The 15927-nt window shown below is 41.4% G+C and overlaps 1 protein-coding gene across 6 annotated transcripts in view; it reads left to right on the top strand.

Annotated features, from left to right (window-relative positions):
• The first annotated feature begins 565 nt into the window (after window positions 1-565).
• ANXA4 (annexin A4) overlaps window positions 566-15927 on the top strand; it is a 76750-nt gene continuing 61388 nt past the window's right edge. Inside the window, exons 1-2 of one of the 6 annotated variants that reach the window (XM_043987701.1) lie at window positions 2183-2339; window positions 14848-14948. The gene's annotated coding sequence lies outside the window, so the exon portion shown is untranslated. Of the gene's footprint in view, window positions 804-1722; window positions 1854-2043; window positions 2064-2182; window positions 2340-14847; window positions 14949-15138; window positions 15158-15927 lie in introns of those variants that run through there. The other 5 variants (XM_043987700.1, XM_043987698.1, XM_043987702.1 and 2 more) reach the window with 5 other exon arrangements.

The following is a 15927-nucleotide window of genomic DNA, read 5'->3' as shown; positions in this document are numbered from 1 at the left end:
GCTTCATTATTAATTTTAGCTTTCATTTCTATGACGAAGTGGTTTACAAAGTACTTTCCCCAGGACAAACTGGTATTATTATTCTCAATATATGAGAACATTGAGGGTTCAGAATTGGAGTGACTTGCCCAGAATCACAGTTAGCAAATGTCAGAGTCCGGATTTGAACCTTGCTCTCCTGGTTCCAAGTTCAGTGCTCCTTTCATTAAGCAAAAGAGAAAGAGGGCCTCCAGAGAGAACTTCAGGGTTCTCTGCCCAACTGTCCCCTGCTTACAGGCCTACTTACAACACATTTTCCTGATGTTTTTATTTCCCTCGAGGAAAGAACTCTAACTCTTAAATCATGTTTAATGGAAATGGGTTAAATGGATTTTTTAAAAGAGGCTTGAAATTTGCTACTGTTCTTGCTTTGTTTATGTTCTTTTCTCTTGCTGTCACTTCTACTTTTCAGATCTAATGTCAGTGTTGTTGTGTTTGGTTACCTAAGTGAAACTACTCGGAATGAATTAAACACTGCCTCCCTTGGAAGAGAAACTGTAATTTCCAATGGAGGAAAAGACACCCAAAGCCCATCCCTCCAGCCTGAATCATCATTTTAGAGGATCTGAGGCTTTAGAAGACCGTTTTGTCCAAACGCCTCTGTTTACATATGAGGAAGTGGAAGACTGGAAACTTGAAGTGAATTGAATCAATGTTACAGAGGGAGTTAGTAACAGACAGGAATTCGAACCCAAGCTACTGAACTAACTGGCTATCAAAGAGGCACGAGCATTTGTTGGTGTTTCCAGTTGATCCTACACGAGGTAATAATTCTTTCCTATGCTGTAAATTAAGGCTGTTTAAACCTGTTTGCTTAGGTTTATAAACTGTTTAGAATTTGACCAAACTTTAGAGATCAAGTCCAACCCCCTCCCTCGCTTTACAGGTGACAAAACTGAAGCGGAGAGGAGAACTTTTTTTTAAAAATCAATTTAAGTCAGTCAGTAAGTTGCAGGATCGGGATTCAAACCCAGGTCTTTCTACTTAGATCCAAATCCTTTGGTCTCGATACTATACATACCACTCTGCCTCCAGACTTTTCATTAGTAGTTTGGATCACAGAACAGTTTTTCCAAGTTGGAATAAAATTGAGTTTGAGCCCCAAACAAATCAAGTGGCTTCCTAATGTGGGTGTGGTCAGGGTCTGCTTACAGGCTGGGGGGCGGGGAAGGAGCTGGTGAGCCTCCAAGTGAATACACTCCTAACTACCTTATACTACCAGGAAGAGTGTAATGTCTAAACCAGGTGAAGGGGCGTATGGGACCAGGGAATCGGAAGCTGGGGGATCCTAACGTCAAGCCCTAGAACCAACTTTAGAGACCATTTAGTCCAACTCCCCTGTTTTACAGAGGAGGAAACCATGGCACCGAGACCCAAGTCCAGCAGGTAGGGAGTTGCACAGTGGAGCTTTGAATGCACACCTCTTGGTTTCAAGCCCTTTCCACTACATCACACGCAACCAGACCTCTGGGGAGGCTGGGCAGGAGTTTCTGAGCAAGTAGCCTCAGCTTTGGGTCGGGAGAGGATACTCTGGGCTGGGGGGAAGGGCAAGCGGGTGTCCGATAACTCATTGCCAGGTGTTATTAGCCAGAGGAGTAAGATTTCCGGGCTGGTGGGGGAGGGCAGGAGGAACAGCTTGGAACTGGCACTGTCTCCACCCCAAAGCAGGGCGTAACAGTCTAACCCAGCCCAGCCCGGCCCAGCCTGGCCCTGCCCAGTTCAGTCAATATATGAACAACTGTCCTGTCCACAAAGTGGGTCTGAGCTCAGGAAGGCTAGACTGGTGACTAGAGGCTGCTGCGCCGCCCGCTGCGGTAAGGAAGGCCCTCGTGGGGAGGTCTCTTGGGCTTTTGGCAAGACCCGCGGGGAGTGGCCCCTTGGGGTAACTGTACCGCTGGCCAACTGGTGTTCTTTCCTGTTCCGTGGAAACCTCTCGGGTGGCTTTCACAGCCTCATTTGGGGACGTTTCCTCGGGATCCGTCTGTGTGTTCTTGGGGAGGACGCCTTGCTCCACCAGGAGCTAAGTAAGCAAAGCCTACTGGCCGGGGAACAGGGAAACGGGATACTGAGAGACCGCAGCGCAGTGTAGCGCACTCTCAGTACAAGGCTCCGCCCCCCATTCCATCTTAATCTGGGCATGGGAGGCTCCTCTAGAGTGCTTGGCCCGGCTCAGCTGCCCTCTTTGGAGTTGGGCCCCCGAGTGCTTCCCCGCAGAATAGGTGGAGCAGGCAGGAGTGGGTGCCAACGGGCAGGCGAGGTGCCTGGGAGGCACTCACTGCTCGCTCTGGGATTTGAAACAGGTAACTAGCCTTTTGTGTTCACCGAGCAGGGGGCTGGGGAGTGGGTGCTCCCTGGGGCTCCCTGGTGCTCTTTGGTGCCAAAGAGACTATTTATTGCTCCTTGCACAATCCAGGGAACTTGTCATACTTTGGTTGGTTGGAGTTCTGTAGGGTGTGGGTGTTAAGCGTGCTGTAAAAGTCAGGAGCTCATTGGCAAAATCCTAGCTCTGCTATTTCATCTCATTTACTATCACCCTTAGTTGCTGCAAGTAAAGTGTGTAAACTTTAAAGTGCTATTAAAAAACGTGAGTTGTTAGTAGATAGAGGGGGTCAAGAGTCCAGATTTTGGAAGCCTAGGACCTGGGTTTGGGCCTGGTGTTGCCATTCACAAAGGGCGAGAAAATTATTCAACCTCTGAACCTCAGTTTCCTGATCTGTAAAATTAAAGGATTGAGCTTGATTGGGGGTTCTTAAATTTTCGTTTGGCTCATGGACCTCTTTGGGAAGTCTGTTGAAAACTATGGACCCCTTCTCAGAATAATGATTTTAAATGCATAAAATAAAACAAAAAGGCCTACCAATTACATATATTGAAATAGGTATAATTTTTTTTAATTGATAGGATCCCAGGTTAAGAACTCCTGGGCTAGCTATATAGTCTTTAAGACTAGAGACCAAATGTATTTTCCAATTCTATATCCTATGAGTCCCGGAATGGCTAGATGCCTATGACTGTCATTGGTACTGTAGGCAGGACTATTCTGTCTAAATTCTGGCCCAGCTTGTCATTTCACTCAGTATTACTTTCACTCTTCAAATAAAAAGTTTTCCATTAGGCCCAGCAGTCATTCTAAATTAGCTACAATGAGATGGGAGAGAGAGTGGGTTATGTGGAAGAGAAATGAGTCTGGACTGGTGGGGGAAGAAGAAGATTCCAAAATGGAGCTTTGAAGTCACAAAATTTGTGCCTTCAGGACTGGGGGGGAGGGGGAGCTTCCAATAGGACATGGTACCTAAGCAGTCTCTTGGAGGAAGCTATGAATTTTAAGAAGATGAAATATGTTTTAGACATAAAGGGTAGTTAGGTGTTACAAGGGATAGAGTGGTGAATTTTGGGTCAGGAAGACTCATCATCTTGAATTCTTTTTTTTTCCCTTTGGTGAGACAATTGGGGTTAAGTGACTTGCCCAGGGTCACACAGCTAGTGTCAAGTGTCTGTGAGGCTGGATTTGAACTCAGATCCTCCTGACTCCAGGTTGGGTGCTCTATCCACTGCGCCACACCTAGCTTCCCCATCATCTTGAGTTCTAATCTGACCTCAGACACTTTCTAGCTGTGTGACCCTGGGCAAGTCATTTAACCCAGTTTGCCTCAGTTTCCTCATCTGTAAAATGAGCTGGAGAAGGAAATGGCAGACCACTCCTGTAAATAGCCTGTATACCAAGGGGAGTAAGGTGTAAGGTGAAATGGTAACAACTGAAGTTACTGAGCACTGGAAAGTTAGCCAGTGCTTTACAAACATCATTTAATTTGAGCTTCATAACAACCCTGTAAGGGAGATGCTATAAATATTATTTCTCCTACTTTACAGATGAAGAAGCTGAGGCTCAGAAAGGACATATTGATGGTCACAGAGCTAGGAGTTGTGAGAGACAAAATCTGAACCCACTCTATCCACTTTGTCACCAGCTGTCCCAGTGGGAAAGGGAGGCTGGCACTAAATCAGGCTGAACTCCACCCAGTTTTTGTGGCTGTACATTTTCTCATATGGTTTCTGGAAAGGGAGAAGAACCCTGTCTGGTAAAACATAGGCCAATGGCTTTCCCTTTATTATCTCCTCACTAGTATTTGGTTTAGTATGGTTTTCTTCTGAGAGGATCTGAAAGTGTAGGAAAGCCCAAGAATGAGAGTTTTTCACACCTTTCCAAACCATCCCCCTTATCTTTTCCCCCCACCAAACATACCTTTTATGCTTTCAAGGTGGGAGGGCTAAGGGGGAACGTCCTCAAAGTCTTTGCTTAGAACAAATTCATTTGCTTATGCCCACTCATTCATTCTTTTCCTGGTAGTGTTGGTCAGTCTGATCCCTAAGCTGTTCCAGGTGTGGCAGCAAGCTTTTGGCTACCATTCCAGTTCTACTTTGAAATTTATGTCAGAATAATTTATTAACCAAATCTTGGGGGGTTTTCCCCCCACTATCCAGCTCTTCCACATTTCCATCATCAGGAGATAGTTTCAGTCTAGGGAGGCTGGTAAACTACACCCTCTCTAGTCTCCTCCTCCCACCCAGTCTCATTCCTAACAATGGAGAAGCTATGGGAAAAGGACTCCATATATAATCACCATCTTCTATGCTTGGCATTTTTATATTGATGAAATCAGACTAAACTGAACATCAAGGGGGACCTTGAAATGGGAAAAAAAAAGCCATCAAAAGGCAATCCTGGTATATTGGAATCAGTGCTGGGTGAAGGTAGGACATCTTTGGAGGGGTGGTCCTGCTGAGCACTAGCTGACTGAGGAGGTGTCAGGGTCTGCTGGAAAGAGTCTAACCCATCAAGCATGTGCAAGGTACTGTGTTAGGAGACACATCAAAAAATAATCTTTGCCCTTAAGGATTATATTCTACTAGGATTTAGAGTCAGAGAATTCAGGTTCAAATCCCAGCTTTGCCATTTACTACGTGTGACCTTGGATATATTACTTTTCCTTTAGAGGCTTTCATTTCCTTATTCATAAAACAAGGAAGTTGGACTAGACAATCTTTAAGGCCCTCTCTATATTATCTTATGACCTTGGGTAAATCACTAAACTGCTATGGCCTTAATTTTTCTCTGTAAAATAAGTTGGATCAGTGGGTCTTCCATTTATGAAACAGTATGAAAGATGTGTGGAAGGAGAGAGGACCAGTGTTAGTAAGAGGGGGAAAGTGAGGGGGGAGGTATTGTTGTTATTTTGTTATTTTATTTTTTTGTCGGGGCAGTGAGGGTTAAGTGACTTGCCCAAGGTCACACAGCCTGTAAGTGTCAAGTGTCTGAGGCCGAATTTGAACTCAGGTCCTCCTGACTCCCTGGCCAGTGCTCTATCTATCCACTGTGCCATCTAGCTGCCCCAAGAAAAACTTTTTAAATGTTTATGTGTTCATTCTTGCTATATATTTCTTTTTTTAATTTTTAATTTTTTTTGTAGGGCAATGAGGGTTAAGTGACTTGCCCAGGGTCACACAGCAAGTAAGTGTCAAGTTTCTGATTTGAACTCAGGACCTCCTGAATCCTGGGTTGGTGCTTTATCCACTGTGCCACCTAGCTGCCCCGCTGCCCCCCATTTTGTTATTTTTTAAACTTTAGTAAGTTATTATTGATATGTACTGTTTCTTATATCACATAGTATCCCATGTATCCTCCTTCCTCTCCTTCCCAGAGAGCCATCCCATAGTACAAATAATATTTTATAGAGGGGGGAAAATCAGTACACTTGATCGATACATTGAAAAAGTATGAAAATACATGCTCCACATAACACTCGAGGACTTTCTACTTCCATGAGGGGGGTGGGTTAGGGGTATCTTCTCATATCTCTTCATTTGAATCTTGCTTGATCTTTATAATTTTGTTACATTTACTTTTTCTTTTTGGTGTGGTTTTCTTTCTATTTACATTGTAGTAGTTACTCTGTATATTGTGAGGGGCAGCAGTGTTAAATTTCTATTTGAGCCTCCCATCTTGTTTAGTATTGAGGTGGAAGGGAGCCACTTAAGACTTGTTGGGAACTTTTGACTTCAAACAAATTGACAAGTGTGGAGGGGAAGGAAGGCGAGAGGTGGCAAAAATGGAGATCTAATTCTAAACCAGCTTTGCCGGCATGTATCCCTATCTTGGTAAAGTGTAGGCTGAAATAAAAGGGGCTAATTCAGTGAAAAGTTTACAGGGATAAATGGGACTATATTTCCAGATCCCCTAACTGAATTAGGAAATGAATTGTAGATTGCCTAGGGTAGAGTCTTCCATCCTTCTTTGGAAAATGGTTGGAATTCTTTTTATAGCACTCAAAGTTGTGAAGATGGGGACAGACAAATATTGACAGTATATTTCATTTTCCAAAGGAAAACATTCTTTAAATACAAATCCAGCTACATAGGACTGTGGGCTCTTTGTTAAATTCACAGCAGAGCAAAGGGAAGCAGGGAAATGACTAGAAGCAGGAAAGGCCTCTGAGGTGGGTTTTAACTTCTCAGTTCCTGGTTGTCCTCTTGTTTTGTCTCCATGTTTTTGGTCATGGCCTCCTACATAGGCAAGGAGTAGGGGGAGGTGCCTTCTCATATCTCTTCTTTGTGGCTGATTGGTTGTTATAATAATGCAACATTTGGTTGCATTATTGTTTGGGTTGTTTTGATGTTGCTCTTGCCATTTACCTAGCTAGCTACAGCTTTTGTGGATATATTGTTTACTTGTTTCTGTTTATCTCACTTTGTACTCATTCATGTCTTTCCATGATTCCTTGAATTCATCTTTTTCTTCCTTTCTTACAGCACAGTATTATTTGATTACATTTATGAACCATCACTTCTTTAGCTACTTCCTAATGGATGGACATCTCTTGTGTGTCTAATTCTTTGCTACTCCAAAAAGTGCTGTTATAAATATTTTGGTGTATTTGGAGCCTTCCTTTTTGTCATTGACCTCCTTATGGTATGTTACTAGAAGTGAAATATATGGTCAAAGAGTATGGAAGTTTTAGTCACCTTCTTTATATAATTCCATATTGTTTTCCAGAATGCTTGCATCAATGCACAGTTCTACCAACAATGCATTAGTATGCATGTCTATGCATGGCCCTGCCAACATTGACTCTTCACATTTTTTGTCATCATATGAATGTAGGTTGTTCTGATTTGTATTTATCTTATTATTGGTTATTTGGAGCAGTCTTTCATATGTGGTTATGGATAAGTTATGATTTTTTTTTTGGATAAATGTTTTTCATATTTTTTGACCCTTTTTCTCTTTGGAAATGGCTTTTGGTCTTACATATTTCTAGTGGTCTTTACATCTCGGATCCCCCATTTTTTTTTTATTTGGTACAGATTTTTAGAGGAAATTTCTATCATTGTTCAGTGGAGTCTGGTGTCATGTTGGACTGAGGATAATCCCAATCACCAATCATTTAATAACTACCTGCTATGTTTTGGGCACTGTGCTAATGCCTGGGGATACACTGTGCCAGAAGCTAGATAGGGAAGGAGAGAACATGTATCTTTGTATATAAGTATATCACAAAATATAAGCAAGGTGATTTTTGATAGGCAGGGTTCTAGTAGCTGAAGAATTAGGAAATGTAGGGCTTGAGCTGAGTAATTCCAAGAGGTGGAGATGAAGAGAAAGTGTATTCTAGGCGTCGGGGACAGGCAGTATAAAGGCAAGGAGATGGAAAATGGAGTCTCATGCATGGGGAACAGGACTAGACCATAAAGTGCATGTAAGGGAGTACATGTGGGGCCAGCTAGGTGGTGCTGGGCCTGGAGTCAGGAAGACCTGAGTTCAAATGTGGCCTCAGACACTTCCTAGCTGTGTAACCCTGGGCAAGTCACTGAACCCTGTTTGCCTCAGTTTCCTCATCTGGAAAATAAGCTGGAGAGGAAAAAGGCAAACCATTTCAGTATCTTTGCCAAGAAACACCCCTCCCCCCCCCCCCCCCGCCCCGTCTCTCCTCTAACACTGCTACCATCCTGGTGCAGGACCTATCACCTCATGCCACGACTTTTGCAATATCCTGATGATTGGTCATTGTGCATTGCCACTCTTCCCTCTTCCCCTGGGCTGTCAGTGAGCTTCCTCAAGCAAAGATCTTGCCCCACCTTGTTTAGTAAACTCCATTGAGTCCTTATTCCCTCCAAGGTCAAATACAAAGATTGCTGGCTTTTAAAGCCCTTCATAACTTGATCCATCCTACCTTTCCAGGCTTAGAATTTATACCCCTCTGCCCCAAACTTTGTTATCCTGGGACACTGGCTTCTTTGCTGTTCCTCTTACAAGACATTCTTGACTCTGAGCATTTTCAATATCTGTCCCTCATGTCTGGAATACTCACTCTCCCTCCCCATCTCTGTCTCCAGGCTTTCCTCATTCCTTTCAAGTCTCATCTAAAGTTCTACCTTTGTGAGAAACCTTTTCCATCTCTCCTTAATTTAAGTGCCTTCCCTCTGACACTATTCCCCATTTATGCCGTATACATTTTGATTGTACATGGTTGTTTGTATATTCTCTCCCTTATTAGACTGTGAGCTCCCAGAAAGCAAGGGAATGTTTTTGCCTTTCTTTGTGTCCCCAGTGCACAGCATAGCCCCTGGCCATAGTAGGCACTTAATAGATGCTTATTGATTTGACTGACTTTCTCTTTCACATTACAATCCTAATTATTTATTTAATAAACTAAAGAAACCACTTTCCCCATAGGTGTTTGCTTCTCTCTCTCTCTCTGCATTTTACACACACACACACACACACACACACACACACACACACACACACCCCTTCCATTTCCTAGGCTTAACTCAATATTAAGATTGTAGGCGATATAATTTATTATCAGTGTAACAAATGATAACACAATTATTTACATTTTGTGAGAAAAGAACACAGCCAGAGTCATTTGTGACTCTGGGACATCATCACTGCTGTACTTTTCAACTCTGGAAACCCCATCTTAGCCTTCTTTTCTCTCAGAGTACTAATTAATTCTCATCAAGAATTAGTTTCTTGTTTCTTCACAAAAAAACAGTTCTCAAAGGAAAGAAGTTCTCTTCTTCTTCTTTCTCTCTATACCTCACTCATTCTCTCTCTAATCATGACAGGTAACTCTCTCCAGAAAGATAATTTAACTCTTAAGTCTCCTCATAGATTCCTCATAGGATGACAATTAAACTATCACTCTACTATTCCAATGCCCCTTAAAGATAAAGTAAAAGTAGTGAAAGGTTCTGTGAAAGACTGTTGAAGCTGGTGTTACATTGGTTTCCACAAAATAGTGAAAGATGCCCAGGAAGGCTTCTAGTATATTTGATAGATCTTGTGTGGAAGATTTATGGAAGGACATTGGCAAGAATCCTATTGGATGAGGAAGGCATTTATCTATTAAAACATTTTTTAAATTTATTTTTTATTATTTTAAATTATTTTTAAATTTAAAAATTTTTTTTAAGAGAAGGTATATATCTTAACCAGTAAGAACACAGATCCATCAAGATATTGAAATATTTACACAAATTGGAGAAGTATAAAATGAAGAGCTTTGAGTGTGCTAATAGAATAGAAGAGCTTTACTAATTGGTATCAAGGATGGCATTTGAATTGGGCTTTAGGAAGAATTTAATAATGCCTTATAAACTATAGGATTTAATAGTTTACACAAGACTAATACTTACATTATACATTATTTGATACTTACCCTTGTCTACTGAAATTGGATAAGACACATTACTATCCCTGTTGTTTTGTTTTTTAGTGAGGCAATTGGGGTTAAGTGACTTGCCCAGGGTCACACAGGTAGTAAGTGTTAAGTGTCTGAGGTCGGATTTGAACCCAGGTACTCCTGACTCCAGGACCAGTGCTCTATCCACTGTGCCACCTAGCTGCCCCATCCCTGTTTTACAGATAATTAAATTGAGAGTCAGAGAGGCCATATGACTTACCCTCCTGATCACCCTAGGACTCATAAACAGTGCAGTAAGAACTAGAACACAGGTTTTTTGACTTGGTGCATTATATCATTATCCCCATTATGCCGTATTAATGTTCTAAAGCATTATACACATATAAAGTAGCTAGAAACTCATAGACTTTAATCTGGGATGGACAGTCATTTACATTTTGGTAGTCTTTTATTTATGCTGCTAATCTGTTTTGTAAGTAGAGGAATTGTAATGCATCTAGTTGGAGAAATTTGGCCAAAGGTCTTCTTTAAGGTGGTCCTGACTTAGGAATGGATAATATTAAGCTATCTCTCATGAGTTTTCCATATTAAGACACTTTAGTTCTCTTCAGAATCAAACCCAGCCCATGGTTTGGACTTTGATAGGTAATAGGGAGTAACTGAAGGTATATTTGGTAGGTGATAGTAATTGAAGGTTTTGGGACAGTAGAGGAGCCTCATTAGATCTGTGAATCAGGAAAATTCGTTTTGCAGTCATATGTATTAGAGAGGATAGACTGGAGATGTGGGTATGAGTTAAAACAGTATTCCAATAATCTTGGTAAAAGAGAATGATGGTAAGCGATAATGAAAGTCTGAACTAAAGAATGATGGGACTGGTAAAGAGGGAAGGAGTATAGCGATATTGTAGAAATGGAATCAATGGCATATGGTGATTGATTTGATGTATAGGACAAAAGAAAGGGAGAGACAATAACTAGTACTTAATATAGACTTTAAAGTTGACCAAGTTCTTTACAATAAACCGGTGAGGCATCATTATTTTCATTTTATAGATGAGGAAATGAAGCTCAGAGAGGTTGTTGCTTGCCCAGGATCACACAGCTAATTATCAGAGGCAGGATTTGTAGTCTTTCTGACAAGTAGCCATCCACATTGGCACACGACCTAAGAATGGAAGACAACAGTGATGTTAACCAGTTATGGGTGACTGGGAGAATGATTGTGGTGTTGACAGTTGGGAAGTTAGGAAGAAGCACAGATTTCATGGGAAAAATGATGAAGTCAGTTTTTAGACCTTTAGATGGGATGGTCTCTTAGGACTTTGGTAATGAGAACTTGCAAAAGAATTCAGAGATGTGCTAGACCTCTGCACAGGATGGCCTGGCCAAGAAAGCAGATATAGAGTGAGTAGAGCAAAGGACCTAGGACAGTGCCTTAAAGAATCTATGTTAAAGAAGAAAAGGAAGAAGTAATGAAGGATACAAAAGAGCAGTTAACAGGAGGAGGACAGTCAGGAAGAGAGTAGTGTCAGGAAGCTAGGGGAGAAAGAATAACCAGGAGAGGGTAGTCTGCAATGTGCAATGCTGCATAAAGACTAGGACCATTGCATTTAGTGATTCAGAAGTCACGGGGGAGCTACTTCAGTGGAGGAGTGGTGAGAGAAGATAGATTGCAGAGAGTTGGGCAGTGACCTGGGTGGTAAAGAAAATGAAGGCAGAGATGTTGGCTCCAGATGATCTGGGGTTAAAACACATTCTTCATTAAAAACGGTAAACTCTTGACTAGAAAGTTACTTTTGCAGTTGGATGACATCAGTAGTTAGGTGGTTTTGCCTTTTAAAAAAAAATAGGAAGGTATTATGTGGAAGTTGTTTTTTGGGTGGAGAAAGAAATGGAAAACCAGGGCAGCTAGGTGGCTCAGTGGATAAAGCACCGGCCCTGGATTCAGGAGGACCTGAGCTTAAATCGGGCCTCAGACACTTGACAGTTACTTGCTGTGTGACCCTGGGCAAGTTACTTAACCCTCATTGACCCACCAAAAAAACAAACACAAAAAACCCCACAAAAAAAAAATAAAAGAAATGGAAAACCACTCCATTTTCTTTCCTAAGAAAACCCCATGGACAGAGAGTGGGGTCATGAAGAATTAGACAAGACTGAACAACAACAAATATTTATTGGAAAATGATTGCTATGTCAATAATGTATTTTGGGGGGGGGAGAGGCAGTTGGGGTTAAGTGACTTGCCCAGGGTCACACAGCTGGTACGTGTTAAGTGTCTGAGGTTGGATTTGAACTCAGGTCCTCCTGACTCCAGGGCCGGTACTCTATCCACTGCACCACCTAGCTGCCCCTATGTCAACAATGTATTAACAAAAGATGGGTAAAAGAAAATGAAAGCAATGAATGTAGACAATACAGTTGGAGTGAAGACTTTGTCTGAACACAAATGACAACCATTTTTTGGTCCCTACAGCCCAACCCAAGTTCAGGTTCAGTCAGTTCTCAGAGTGGTCAAGAGAACTGGGTTCTTGTCCTGGCTATACTTTCTGCTAGCTGTGCAACATCAGGCAAGTCACTTAACTTGGGCGGGGGGGGGGGGGGGGGGGTGTACAGGACGACAAAGTTTCCCAAAATCCACATCATCATAGAGTTATTGTAAGGATCAAATGAGATAATGTATGTGAAAGTGCTTCATAATAAATCTGAAAACAATACAAACATAAGGTATAATGATTGTGATAGGTGCTCCCCATCTCCTGCCTTCTCCCCTCACAGATTTCTTATGAATAAATGCATGGGTGGAGCCTGTTTTGCATAAGTGAGTCAGATTTCCACAAACCAAAAAGCCCAAATTCTTCTTACTTATGGGATGTAAAATGAGGCCATCTGCCAAAATAAAATGAAAAAAGATGACTCATTCAATGGAAATCAGACTACAGTAGAGCATATTCAAACTTTAATGTCTTTTTTTTTAACCATTTATTATTTATCGGGAACTTGAAATTTGCAAATAATCTTGAATTTATTTTTAAAAGATATTAGCAATGGGTGAAATTCCTATTTGATGGTTGTTACTTGACTGTTAGGGTAGGTTGCTGAGTGGAATACTGTTTGATATGAGACCCTTATTAAAAATCAGGGTACCAGGGGCAGCTCAGTGGCACAGTGGATAGAACATTGGCCCTGGAGTCAGGAGGACCTGAGTTCAAATTCAGTCTCAGACACTTAACACTTACTAGCTGTGTGACCCTGGGCAAGTCACTTAACCCTTGTTGCCCTGCAAAATAATCCCAAAACAAACAAACAAAAAATCAGGCTACCAATTTTTAATTTACTCTTTCAAGCTCAGGATATTAAAGCAGGACCTGAGAGACTCAATGTTCCAGGGGTATGCTATAATTAATTCATACCCCTCCAGTGACTGTTAAATTTTCAGTATGAGCATTTACACTTTAGAAATCCCACAAATCAGGGCATCATTTATTGTTCTGTTCATTGTCTAGACGTAAGAAGGTGATGGAGACGAGAAGGAAATAAGTCTTTATATAAGCATCTACTATGTGTCAGGCTCTGTGCTAAGTGCTTTTACAGACATTGTCTCATTTGATCTTCATAACAGTCCTTTGATCTAGATGCTGTTGTTCATATCTCATTTTACAGTTGAGGAAATTTGAAGAAAACAGACATTAAATGATTTGCCCAGGGTCACATAGCTCGTAAGTCTTGTAGATCAGATTTGAACTCATCTTTCTGACTCTGGGCATAATGCTCTATATCCATTGTACCAACTAGCCACCTCTAGAAAGTGTTAATAATGCAGATTAATCTTAAAACTGTTTCCTGCTTCAGAGAGCTCGTTGTTAAATATTTACCAACATATCACTGCTCTATTTAAATTCCTCATTTGACAGATAGGGAAACTGAGACCCTAAGAAAGGGAGTGGCTTGCTTAAGCTTAATAAGTACTTTTCTTTCCTTCCATCCTAAAACCACATTAGTAGAGCTGGGAGTTAAACCCTAGATTTGTGTTTTCTTTCTAAAACAGGACTCTGGCTTTAAGTTTTAAAGAGACATAGTCCCTAGTTCTCAAGGGCTGTGATTTTGTAAACAAGTTGTCATTTGTCCAAGCTGTACAGTTTGTGATGTGATATAGTCTCACACCCCTTCAGTCTCCATCTTTCCAGGCCAATGAGTCTTTCTCCTTTTTAGTTTATCTTCATGGAAGCTGTTCCATTGTAACTTTGGATTGCTTTCTAGAGAGGTATCATGATCTTATGGAATGAGGGGTGCATGTGGAAGCAGAGGGCATGGGCTGCCCCATGGAAAAGGTGTTAGAGCCATTCTATTTGGCTCTGTAGGGCAGAACCAGGAACAATGGTCAGAAACAGCAAAGAGGCCAGATTCAGGATTGATGTCAGGAAAAACACTCACAGTGAGAGCTGTCCATAAGTGGGATGGATGATCTGTCTCTGGGGAGGTAGTTTGTTCTGTCAAAGGCCAGATAACCATTAGGTGCAGTTAGGTAGTATAATGAGGCAGCTAGGTGGAGAAAGGGATATCCATGAGTTCAAATCCAGCCTCAGACACTTACTAGCTGTGTGACCCTAGCCAAGTTACTTAACCCTGTTTGTCTCAGTTCCCCATCTGTGAAATGAGCTGGAGAAAGAAATGGCGAACCACTCCAATATCTTTGCCAAGAGAATCCCAAATGGAGTCATGAAGAGTCAGATTGAACAACAACAAGGTGATACAATGAGTAGCATAGTGGATAGACTTGGAGTCAAGAAGAGCACAGTTCAGATCCCCCTCCCTAAGAAGGTCATTTAACTTCTCCCAGCTTCCATTTCCTCATCTATAAAATGGGGATAATAATAGTATCTACCTCCCAGAGTTGTGAAGACATAAAGAGATAGCATATGTAGCTCTTTGCAAACATTTAAATGCTGTATAAAAGCTTATCATCATTATCATCACCACGACCGTCATCTTATTCTCATCACTAACACCACAACCACTACCACCATCATCATTAATATTAATGATTATTTTTGTTATAATCTATTGTCGAGTATGTTGTAGAGGAGGGTTTTTTTCAGTTATAGGTTGGATGGGATGGCTGATGAGGTTCCTTTCAGCTAGTCTTCTGTGATTCTGTGCTTTGAATCCCAGCTCTGTTGGACTCCCTATATGCCCTTGGGTAAGTTACTGAGCCTCTTTCTATGCCTGAGTTTCCGCATCTGTACAGTGAGAAGGTTAGACTAGATGACCTCTGAGGTCTCTTCCAGCTCTAAATTTATGATCCTATTGCCCACAACTTCAATGGAAATTTTTTGAGTGTTTTTTTTTTTTTGGCTGTTCTACAGATGAAGAAACTGGAACGTGGTTGTGACTCATCTCAAACAGCATGTGAGTGACAGAGTGGCAAATTGGCAAAGCCTTAGCTATTAAGAACCCACCATAAAGCCGGAACTTGATCTGCCTCCTCTTTGTCACCCTATTTAAAACAAATTATTTCCATGATATTTTTAGCACTGGTGGAAGTACAGATCAAAAAACATCAGTTAGTATATCCATTATCTCACTGGATCTTCACAACAACTGGTGAAGCAGCCAGCACCAGTATTATTACCTCCACTTTGTAAAGGAGGAAACTGAAATTCATAGGAGTTAAAAGATTTTCTTGAGTTCACAAACTATGCAGAAGGTAGAGCTGGGTCTCAGACTCAAACTTCATGACTCTAGAACTAGAGTCTAGAACTCATTCCATCATACTATGCTGCCCATCAAATGACTTTCTGGTGTTGTCCCAAAGCTTTTGGAATAGCATTTAGGAATCTTTCCCACTCATAATGTGGGTTAGTAGAAAGAGTGATAAGTTATACTTAGGAAGTACCTGATTTATTTTGTATATAACTGTACGTATGTATACATGTTACAGACCTTGGTAGAATATGAGCTCCTTAAGGAATGGGTCTGATTAATTTTTCTTTGCATCTCTAGCAAAAAGATGGCCAGAAAGGCCCATGGTCACACAATTGGTTATCAGAACTGGAATCTGAAACTAGGTATCTGTCATGATTGAAATTAAGGTAAACTGAGGCACAGAGTTCAGAGCAAAGTTCAGTTTATTGGTAAGGCTAGCAGTTACCAATAAAAGGGGTTTTGGCTCCTCAGCA

This window comes from Dromiciops gliroides, chromosome 2 (assembly GCF_019393635.1).
Source record: "Dromiciops gliroides isolate mDroGli1 chromosome 2, mDroGli1.pri, whole genome shotgun sequence".
NCBI lineage: Eukaryota > Metazoa > Chordata > Mammalia > Microbiotheria > Microbiotheriidae > Dromiciops > Dromiciops gliroides.
The sequence above is the reverse complement of the archived record's forward strand: the minus strand, read 5'-3'. Positions and strand labels throughout refer to the sequence as shown.